Consider the following 11,421-nt stretch of genomic DNA (forward strand, 5'->3'; position numbering starts at 1 on the left):
TCCAAAAACAAAGTCCAAGAAAAAATAGGTTTTTGATTTTTATTTTCTATATTATGTATTTCTTATACACTATTTTCACCTATTTGTCTTTTTATTTTAAAATGATAAAAATTAAGTGTGGAGAAATTATGCATCCAAAATTCTTGTTTGTATTAGAATGAAGGAATAGGGACAAATGGTTTAATCAGGAAATAGGAATTTGGGTAAACAAGGAATGAAATAGATGAGGGGAGATAGTTTACTTTATTTCTGATCCTTAGACTATTTCCATGTGTAATTTTTGTTCAATAACTAACAGATCAGTATATTAAATCTAAGATTATTTGAGAGCATTTCTGATATAGTTTTGCCTTTAGTAACTAAAGATCTAGGCCTTCATTTGCCTTCTGCAATCACTGCCTCCAATGGCATTTTTCTTATGTTAGCTTCTAAAGCAAAAGAAGAGTCTTTAGTTGAGTAAGACTATCACCAGAAACAGAGCTATAATGAAAAATAAGGGTTGTTTCTCCTCCTAATTTCTATTTTTACTCTGTTTCCCCATCATGTATCCTATTTCAAACAGACAGTTAGGAAATAATACTCAGTAGAATTATGTTTTGTACAGGAAATCCCGAAATAAACTCTCCTGTTTTCTAGTAATGTGTTTTTAGTGGCATTTTGATAGAAGCCGCAATGCAAAAAAAGACCGTTCCAAAATTTTGAGTTATACAAAAATGTAAAAGATACTGAGTTCATTATCACTTGAGATGTTTAATCAGACGTGAGATGGCCATAATTTTAAAATCTTGTAGAGGGAACACCTACATCAATGGTAGTTTCCACTCATGATATTCAAATTTTTATTATGTGGAGTGGAAAGCTAACCTTCAACTTATTTTGTAAGATTAAATTAAAATGGTTGTATATTAGAGAATTATGTGAGGATTAATATTAACTGGATCTAGCTATCAAAATAGATTAAAACAGTTCTTGGTAAGATGGTTCTTTGAAAAGATCGATAAAATTGATAAACCTCTAACCAGACTGATCATGAAAAATAGAGAAAAGACAAATTACCAGAATCAAGAATGAGATTGCATCCCTAAATATTCTACAGATATTAAAAGGAAAATAAGAGAACATTATGAACAATTTCATATCAATTAATCTGACAGTTGAAATGGGCAAAACATTTAAAAGACATAAATGCCAAAAGCTCACTCAAGAAGTAAACAGTTGTCAGCCCAGTGGCTTAGTGGTTAAGTTTGTGTGCTCTGCTGTGGGGGTTCATGGTTCCCAGGTGCGGATCCTAGGTGCAGAACTACACACTGCTCATCAAGCTATGCTGTGGTGGCAGCCCACATTTAAAATCGAGGAGGATTGGCACAGGTGTTAGCTAAGGGGCAATCTTCCTGAAGCAAAAAGAGTAGGGTTGGCAATGGATATTAGCTCAGGGTGAATCTTCACCAGCAAAAAAAAAAAGACAGAAAGAAAAATAGAAAACCTGAATAAGCACTATGTGCCTTAAAGAAATTGATATTTTGGTTAAAAATTTCTCCATACAGACAAAAAAAAAAACCAAAACAAAACTTCAAGGCCAAATATCTTTACTGGAGAATTCACTAAGCATTAAAGGAAGGAGTACTACCTATTGTATGCAAATTCTTCTGGAAAATTTTGAAACAAACAAATGCTTCCCAACTTATTCTATGACTTCAGCTACACTCTTCATAACCCTTAAAGTGGCTACTATTAAAAAAAAAAAAACCAGAAAATAGCAAATGTTGAGAAGGTTGTGGAGAAAGTGGAATCCTTTTGCTCTGTTTGTGGGAATGTATAATGGTGTAGCCACTCAAGCACTGCATAAATAACCTGAAAGCCTCTGTGTTTTCCCTGAAGGAGACCCTTACCCCTTAGAGCCAAAAGGTGCTGAAAATCTAATGCAGAATCTCATCCTGCTTCTAGGAGAATCAGAACACAAATTGAACTGTCAACCTCACAGAGTATCTACTGTTAAAGTGAGGGCATTGATTGGGAGAGAATGAGATCTTGTAAGTTGGAATGGGGACAGAGAGGAAGACCCTGGTGAAGCTGGAAAAATTGAGTCCATAAATTCTGACTCTTCTTTGCCAGGGGAGGAGGCCTCATCATCCCCAGCAGAAGTGGCCTCTCCAACTCTAGTGGTAGCAGCTTCCCTACACCCAGTGATAGCAGTTTCTCCATCCCTGTATGAGGAGATCAACCCTGCACTGTCTGAGTGAACTGTCATGGCCTCCCCTGAAGCAGTAGCCATGCCAGACAATGTTGATTCTCCTCAGGACACACCCTCAATACCTCTCTTTCCTTCTACATCTATAAATAGATTCCCAGAAGGCCCCTAAAGGTGTGACCTATGAAAAGATGAGCTACACTCCAAAAGAATAGTTGAGTTTTCTAATTTATGTACACAGAAATCCAGAAAACTTGTGTGAGAATGGATACTAAGGGTGTGGGATAATGGTGGATGGAACAGAAAGTTGGATGAGGCTGACTATATTAATGTGGGCTCACAGACCAGAGATTCTGAATTTAATGCTGCAACTCAGGGTGTTAGCAAGGGTGCAACAATTTGGTTGGTTGGTTGGCTGAAACATGAACCAAAAGGTGGCCCACAGTGAGCAAACTGGAAATGTCACACCTGCGTTGGTTTAATGAAGAGGAAGGGATTCAAAGGCTTAGGGAGATTGGAATGTCAGAGCAGATTTATCGTTTAATAGATACTCAAGCACATGGGAAGGGTACAGAAGACACACCTTTCACTTCGACTATGAGAAATAAGTGTGTTAAGGGAATCCAAGCATCCTTGAAGAGCTCGGTGATAACTTTTCCATATAGGCCAGACCTTACAGTGGGAACTGTAATCACTGAATTGGAAACCTAAATGCAATGGAAGTAATTGGATCCCAGGGTACAGGGGCCAAATGGTGACTCTCAACTGCCAAAAGAAGGTTGGTACAGTTCCCACAATTAGCAGCAGAGTCAAAGTAGCATTCAGAATAATCTGACTTATGCAAACCTATACATTGGTTATTTGATTATGGTGTTCCTAGAAGTGAAATAAATGAGAAACCTAATAAATTGTTACTTTGATCTGTATTCATAGAAAAGTTCCAGGTCAAGTGAACAAATGTGTAACCTGGATAATAAAACAGAGAGTCATCCCATCAATCAAATCCCAGACTTGAGCCAGTTTATAGACCCATACTCTCTGAATGAAGGTAAGATCATATCCCCTTGAGGAAGGACTTTGGGACACTCCCAAAACATATACTGTTCATCTTACTCCCAGCCTTCTCCAAAGAGACATACAGTCTTTTACCAGGATAACTGTGCATTGGAGAAAAGAAAATAATCCGACCTTTGGAGATTATTAGACACTGGCTCTGAACTGACACTAATTCTAGGAGAATGAAAACATCACCACAGTCCATAAGTCATAAAAGGGGCTTATGGAGGTCAGGAGATCAATAAAGCCTTAGGTCTGTCTCACTGTGAGCCCAGTGAGTCCTTGAACCCATCCTGTGGTTATTTCTACAGCTTCAGAATGCATAATTGAGAGAGATATACTCATCAGCGGAATCACCTTGTTGGTTCCCTGACCCATGGAGTGAGGGCTATTATGGTGGAAAAGGCAAAGTGAAGGCCGGTAAAACTATCTCTACATGGGAAATAGTAAAACAAAAGCAGTACTTCATTCCTGAGAGAATTGCAAAGATTAGTGCCACCATTAAGGACTTGGATGATATGGAGGTGGTGATTCCTACCACATCCTCATTCAATTTGCTTATTTGGATTGTGCAGAAGATGGATTAATCTTGGAGAATGACAAGAATTATTGGAAAGTTAGCCAGGTAGTATCTCCAATTGTAGCCACTGTAGCAGGTGTGATTTCTTTGCTTGAGCAATGATCCACTTTTCTAAATGCTATCCTCTCCTAACAGTTGATTACAACTAACAGATTTTTGGTGCAATTGTTAGGATTTTCCACAGATAAGATCATGCCATCATCATATAAAGAAAATAATACTTCTTCCTTTATGATACTGGTGCTCTTTCTTTCTTTTTCTTGCCTGATGGAGCTGGCTAGGACTACCAGTGCTATGTGGAATAGGAGTGGTAAAAGTGGGCAGCCTGTCTTCCACCTAATCTTAGGGGAAAAGCTTTCAATCTTTCACCATTGAATATGAAGTTAGCTGGGGGCTTGCCATATATGGCCTTTGTTACATTGTGGTATGTTCATTCTATACCCAGTGTGCTGAGAGTTTTTACCATGAAAGGATGTTGGCTTTTGAAAAATTCTTTTTCTAGATCTATTATGATGACCATGTGATTTTTATCTTCCGTTCTATTAATGTGATGAATATATTTATTGATTTGGGCATGTTGAACCATCCTTGCATCGTAAGGCTGACTCACACTTGATCATGGGGTATAATTCTTTTGGGTGCTGTTGAACTTGGTTTGCTGATATTTTGTTTAGAATTTCTTCATCTATATTTATCAGGGATATTGTCCTCTAGTTTTCTTTTCTTGCAGTGTCCTTATCAACCTTTGGTAATGGGATAATTCTGGCCTTGTAAAATGAATTTCAGAGTGTTCTTTCCCCTTCAATTTTTTGGAAGAGTTTGAGGAAGATGCATTAACTCTTCTTCAAATGTTTGGTAAAATTCACGAGTGAAATCTTCTGGTTCTGGGCTTTTCTTTGTTGGGAGGTTTTTGATCAACCTTGATTCAATATTATTCTTACTTGTCTGTTCAGATTTTCTATTTCTTCGTGAATCAGTCTTGCTAGTTGTGTGTAAATTCTGAGAGTGCATCCATTTTTTCTATTTTATCCAATTTGTCAACATATACTTGTTCATAGTAGTGTCTTACAGGCTTTGTATTTCTGTAGGATCTGTTGCAATGTCTCCACTTTCATTTTTAATCTTGTTTTTCTGTCTTATCTCTTTTTTTCTTGGTTAGTATAACTAAAATTTGCTAGTTTTATCTTTTCAAAGAACCAAATCCTTATTTGGTCATTTTTCTATTGTTTTCCTGTTCTCCACTTCATTTATTTCTGCTCTAATCTTTATGATTTCCTTCCCTCTGCTAACCTTCGGCTTAGTTTTTCTTCTTTTCCTGGTTCCTTGAAGTGTAAAGTTAGAATATTTATTTAAGAACTTTCTTTTTTTCTTTTGATGTATGTATTTATTCCTATAAACATCCCTCTTAGAACTGCCTTTGCTGCATGTCATGAGTTTTGGTATGTTGTGTTTTCATTTTTGTTTGTTTCTAAATAATTTTTCCTTTCCCTTTTATTTCACTTTTGATTTTTTTGTTCCATTGATTGTTTAAGAATGTGTTGTTTAATTTCCAAGTATTTATGAATTTTCCAATTTTCCTCCCATTATTGACTTCTGGTTTCTTACCATTGTGGTCAGAAAAGGTACTTGGTATGATTTCAATCTTTCTAAATTTGCTAAGACTTACTTGTGCCCTATCACATAATCTATTTAAGAAAATGCCATATGCACACTTCAGAGGAATATGTATGCTGATGTTGGATAGAATGTTTTGCATATATCTGTTAGGTCCATTCAGTTGATAGTGTGGTGAAACCCGCTGTTTACTTCTTGATGCTCTGTCGAGAAGATCTATCCACTGTTGAGGGTGGAGTAATAAAGTAATAAAGAACCCAATTTTTATTGTACTGCTGTTTATTTCTACTTTTAGTTCTGTTAGTATTTGCTTTATATATTTAGGTGCTCTAATGTTGGATGCATAAATACAATTGTTATATCTTCCTGATAGACTGACCCATTTATCTCTGTGTAATGAACTTCTTTGTCAGTTTTGACCATTTTTAGCTTAAAATCTATTTATTCTGATAAAAATATACATACTTCTGCTTTCTTCTGGCTCCCATTTACTTGAAATAAGTTTTTCTATCCCTTCACTCTCAGTATATGTATGTCCTTAAAGCTAAAGTAAGTGCTATGGGCAGCATACCATTGGATCTTGTTTTTTAATCCATTCAACCATTTTATGTCTTTTGATTGGAGAATTTGATCAATTTACAACAATAGCAATTACTGATAGGGAAGGACTTACCAGTGCCATTTCGTTCAGTTTTCTGATAGTTTTGTAGATCTTTTGTTACTAGCTTCTTATTTGCTGTTACAAGATTTTGTGATGTGATGACTTTGCATAGTGATATTCCTTAACTCCTTTATCCTTATCTTTTGTCCATCCACTAAAGAGCTTGCCTTTGTAATTACCATTAGGCTTACATAAATATCTTGTATTTACAATATCCTATTTCAAACTAATAACAACTTAATTTTGATAGCATTCAGAAACTTTACACTTTTACTTGTCCCCCCTCACATTTTAGGTTATTGATGTTACAGCTCTTACATCTTTTTTACATTTTGTATCCATCAATTTATTATAGTTATGGTTATTTTTAATATGTTTGTTTTTTAACTTTTAAACTGGAGTTCTAAGTGAATTATGCACCACCATTAGAGAAGCTGACTTTAACTACATATTTCCATTACCAGTGAGTTTTACACATACATTCACATGCTTTTGTAAGGTTAATTAGCATCCCTTTATTTCCTCTTGAAGAACTGCCTTCAGCATTTCTTGTAGGGCCGGTCTAGTGGTGAAGAAGTACCTCAGCTTTTCTTTGTTCAGGAAAGTCTTTATCTCTCCTTCACTTCCATATGGCAGCTTAACTGTGTATAGTATTCTTGGTGCACTGTTTTTCTTCCATTATTTTGAACATATCATCCCACTCTCTCCTGGCCTGAAAGTTTATTTTCAGAAATGTGTCTATAGTCTTATGGGGGTTTCCTTGTATGTGATGTGTTGCTTTTTCTCACCTCTTTCAAAATTCTCTCTTTGTCTTTTAACAATGTAATTATAAAGTTTCTAGGTGTAGCCCTTTCAGGTTCAATGTATTTGGGGTCCTGTGTGCCTCATGAATATGGATGTCCATTGCTCTCACCAAGTTTCATAAGTTTTCAGACACTATTACCTTACATATACTTTCTGTCTCTTTCTCTTTCTCTCACCTTCTGGGATTCCCATAATGCATATATTATTTCTTTTAATGGTGTCTCATAAGTACCGTAGGCTTTCTTCACACCTTTTCATTCTTTTTTCTTTTTTTCCCTATGTCTGGATAATTTCAAATGTCCTATATTCTAGTTCACTAATTCTATTTTTTTTTTCTTTGCTTGGTTGAGTGATGTTGATGATTTCTATTGAATTGTTCAGGTCGGTCATTGTATTTGTTAACTCTAGGGTTTATGTTTGGGGTTTTTTTTTATTGTTGAACTTGTTTTTTTCATACATTGTTTTCCTAATTTCATTGAGTTGTCTGTCTATGTGTTATTGTAGATCACCAAATTTCTTTAAGAGGTTTATTCTGAGTTTCTAGTCGGATAGTTGATATGTCTCCATTTATTTAGGGTCAGTTATTAGAGATTTATTAGTTTTGTTTGGTGTTGTCATGTTTACCTGATTCTTCATGATCCATTATTCTTGGCACATTTAAGTAAGCCACCTTCTTTTCCAGACTTTATATGTTCACTTTGGCAGAAACAGTCCTTCATCAGTCAGCTCAGCTTGAGCTTCTGGACAATTCAGCTGGTAGCATCCTTGGGCAGGTGGGGATTTGGCTTGGGGTTTCTTTTTGGTTGAGGCCACTGCCTGAGCTCTGAGCTCACTTGTGTGCCACTGGCTAGGAACATTTGGATAGGACTGCTGGTTTACACTCTTGGCTGTAGGATGGTCCCTATGGTTGTTCAGATTCTCTGGTCAGACTTCTTAGTCAAGCAGGATTGAGTGCTCTATTCAGAGGTTGGTTGGGTCTGCACATTTGCTTCCCTGCTTAAGTGAAGCCCTAATTGAGCTCCATGGCCATTACAACTCAATGGCTGGGTACCCAAATCTGGCAGAGTTGCCCACCAAGCTCCTTGGCCAGATAGGACCACCAGCTCAGCTTTGTAGATGGGCAGAGCCACTGCGTGGACATTCTTCTTGGATGCCATTGTAAGTGGAGCTCTAGAATAGGCTATGCAATTTCCCAGATGTTCTGATTAGGCTTCCTGGTAGGCTAGGGCTGGAGGCTATATTCTGGCCTAGGTGGGGCTTTGAATTTGCTTCCAAATCAAAAGTTGGCTATAGAAGAGGCTGCATGCCAGTATGGCTTGTTTTCTGGGAACCCAAAGCAAGCAGAACTGTTCCCCAGCTCCTTGGCCAGCCGAGGGCACCAGCTAAGTTCTCAGATGAGCAGAGCCACTGACTGTGCTCTCTGCTCAGGCATTGTTGCAACTGGGTTGGAGAGTGGACAATGCAGACTCCTGGGTGCTTTGGTTAAGCTTCCTTGTTGGTTTGGACTATAGGGTGTACTCAGCAGCAGATGAAGCTGTGAATCTACGACACTGACCAGGCAGGGGAGCAGATCAGGCTCCAAGAAAGACACATCTGGTTGGCTGGAGACCCAAGTGAGGAAGAACTTTTCACTGATTGCCCTGGCCAGAGAAGGCCACCAGCCAAGCTCTGCAGATGGGCATAGTTGCTGACTATCATTGGTCTCTGCTCAAATGCCACTGCAAGCAGACTGTAGGATGGGCTGCATAGCTTCCAAGGTGCTCTGGTTAGGTTTCCTGATTGTGTGGGGCTGTGGTTATATTCAATAGGAGGTTGGGCTATGAATTAACTTTCCTGACTGGGAGAGGCAGCAGAACAGGCTCCAAGCCTGCACATCTCATTGTTTGGGGTGCCCAAATCCAGCAGCACTGCACACTGAGTTCTCTGGCATATGAGGTCACCAGCGTGGTTCTGCAGCTGGGCAAAGCTGATGGCTGGATCTCTACTCAGATGCCACTGTGAAAATGAACATAGCCTGCCAAAATCAAAGTACAGGTTGCTCTAAGCCCCAGTCCCCTTTATCTGTCCCTATTTGATTTCCAGTGGTCAAGCCACACAGATTCCTCCCACAATCCCCATATGGCAAGACCAGGGTGGGCCTCCTGGGAAGTGACCCAATGCTGTGGAAGCTGGATATCCACATTGGGCTTTCTTTCACCCACTGGAGAAAATGTAGGCCCAGGAGTGCCCTATCCATGAGGTGCTGTGCTGTCCTGGGGGAGGGCCAATGTGGTCAGACTGTAGCTATTCCTCTTACTCTTCTAATATAGTCCTTCTTGGTCTCTGTGATACAGAGGGTGGTGCTTCAGCCTCCTCCATGTTCTGGGATTTTCACAATGGTGTCTTGTCTATGGGTAGCTGCTAGCTGGTCTCCTTGTGAGGTTTATTCTGCTTTAAAATATTTGAATTCTATGTACTACATTTTCTGCTTGATATATTAGCTTTACAGGAGACAAGTGCTTCAGTAAGTTTAATACTAATTAAAATCCAAGTAACCAAGAGTACTTATTTAAGTTCATAGAAATCTTCACCTATTCTAGAAATTAAAAGTTCCCTAAAACAATAAAAAGATAAATGATTATTTTAAATATTAGGGAGAAAATTCCTCCTTAAGTAAGGCATAAAGTCCAAGAGTCATAAAGGAAAATATTGTCTCATATATATGACAAAAATATGAAATCTTAAGCAGAAAAATAATAAAAACATACTGATTAAAAATATAAATATATGTAAAGCACTTTCTGTAATCACTAAAAAAAAAAAGGAGGAAACCAAAGAGAAAAATCAATGAATAAGTAAAATAAAACAACCAGTCACAAAAGAATGGGTGACTAACAAACAAAAGATGCTCTATCCCACAGCTAATACTGAAAGTATTAGTTAGAACAATAAAAACATTTATGCCTATTAAAAAATTGATAATATAAAATGTTAGTAAGAGTTTGAAAAAAACAGGCATTCATTCATTGTAGGTATGAGTGCTAATGGGCAGCATTTGTAGAAGGTAAATATTTATCTATATTTCACGATTTGGAAGATGCATACTATTTGACAGAGCAGTTTCTCTTCTAGATTTCTACTTTACAGAAATAGTCAAATACATTCACAGAGATATATACACAATAAAGGTTTATGTGTTATTCCCAGCAAATGCTAGAAAAAATACAGATATTTTTGTAAAGATACAAACCAAATTAACAGTGTATACTGGAGAAGCGAAGAAATTACAATGGGTTGTGGAGTCAGTTTTTGTTCAATGTGTTTCTATATTACTTTTATTTTTATTTTTCAACCATTAATTCTTATATCAATAGTGAAACTTTTTGAAACCTAAAAGTGACATAATGGAAGTTATAGAAATGAGACTCATTCTATGTGAATGTACTAACATTCTTCCCAGAAAAAGGGCAATGTATGGAAATAATCATGTCATGGTCCATCTGATTTCGGAAGGTGTATTTCCTGAACATCAATTTAAAAATAAGTCAAATGCATTGACCATTTATTCACAAAGTATATAAGGGACACAATAGGTTGCAAGGAAATCCAGCTAAAATAGAGGAAAAAGAATATCATTAATAGCTCCTGAATAAAAAATAAGTTGCATTTTTATACACTAACACCAAACTAGCAGAAAGAGAAATGAAGAATACAATCTAATTTACAACCGCAATGAAAAGAATAAAATACCTAGGAATAAATTTAACCAGGGAGGTAAAAGACCTATACACTGAAAACTATAGGATATCATTGAAAGAAATTGAAGAAGACGTAAAGAAATGGAAAGATCTTCTGTGCTCATGGATTGGAAGAATTAATATAGTTAAAATGCCCATATTACCTAAAGCTATCTACAAATTCAATGCAATCCCAAGCAGAATCCCAATGAGATTTTTTCAGAGAAATAGAACAAAGAATCTTAAAATTTATATGGAACAACAGAAGACTCCAAATAGCCAAGCAATCTTATGAAAAAAGAGCAAAGCTGGAGGTATCGCATTCCCTGAATTCAAAATATACTACAAAGCTATAGTAATCAAAGCAGCATGGTACTGGCAGAGAAACAGACAGACAGATCAATGGAAAAGAATTGAGAGCCCAGAAATAAAACCACATGTCTATAGACAGCTAATCTGCAACAAAGGAGCCAACAACATACAACTAAAAGGAAAGTCTCTTCAAAATGGTGTTGGGAAATTAGAACAGCCACATGCGAAAGAATGAAAGTAAACCATTATCTTATATCATACACAAAAATTAACTCAAAATGGATTAAGGACTTAAATCTAACACCTGAAACCATAAAACTCATACAATGAAACATAGGCGATATGCTCTTTGACATCAGTCTTAGCAGTATCTTTTTGAATATCATTGCTCCTCAGGCAAGGGAAACAAAAGAAAAAATAAACAAATGAAACTACATCAAACTAACAACCTTCTGCACAACAAAGGAAATCATCAACAAAATGAAAAGAC

Source organism: Equus caballus, chromosome 6 (assembly GCF_041296265.1).
Source record: "Equus caballus isolate H_3958 breed thoroughbred chromosome 6, TB-T2T, whole genome shotgun sequence".
Classification (NCBI taxonomy): Eukaryota; Metazoa; Chordata; class Mammalia; order Perissodactyla; family Equidae; genus Equus; species Equus caballus.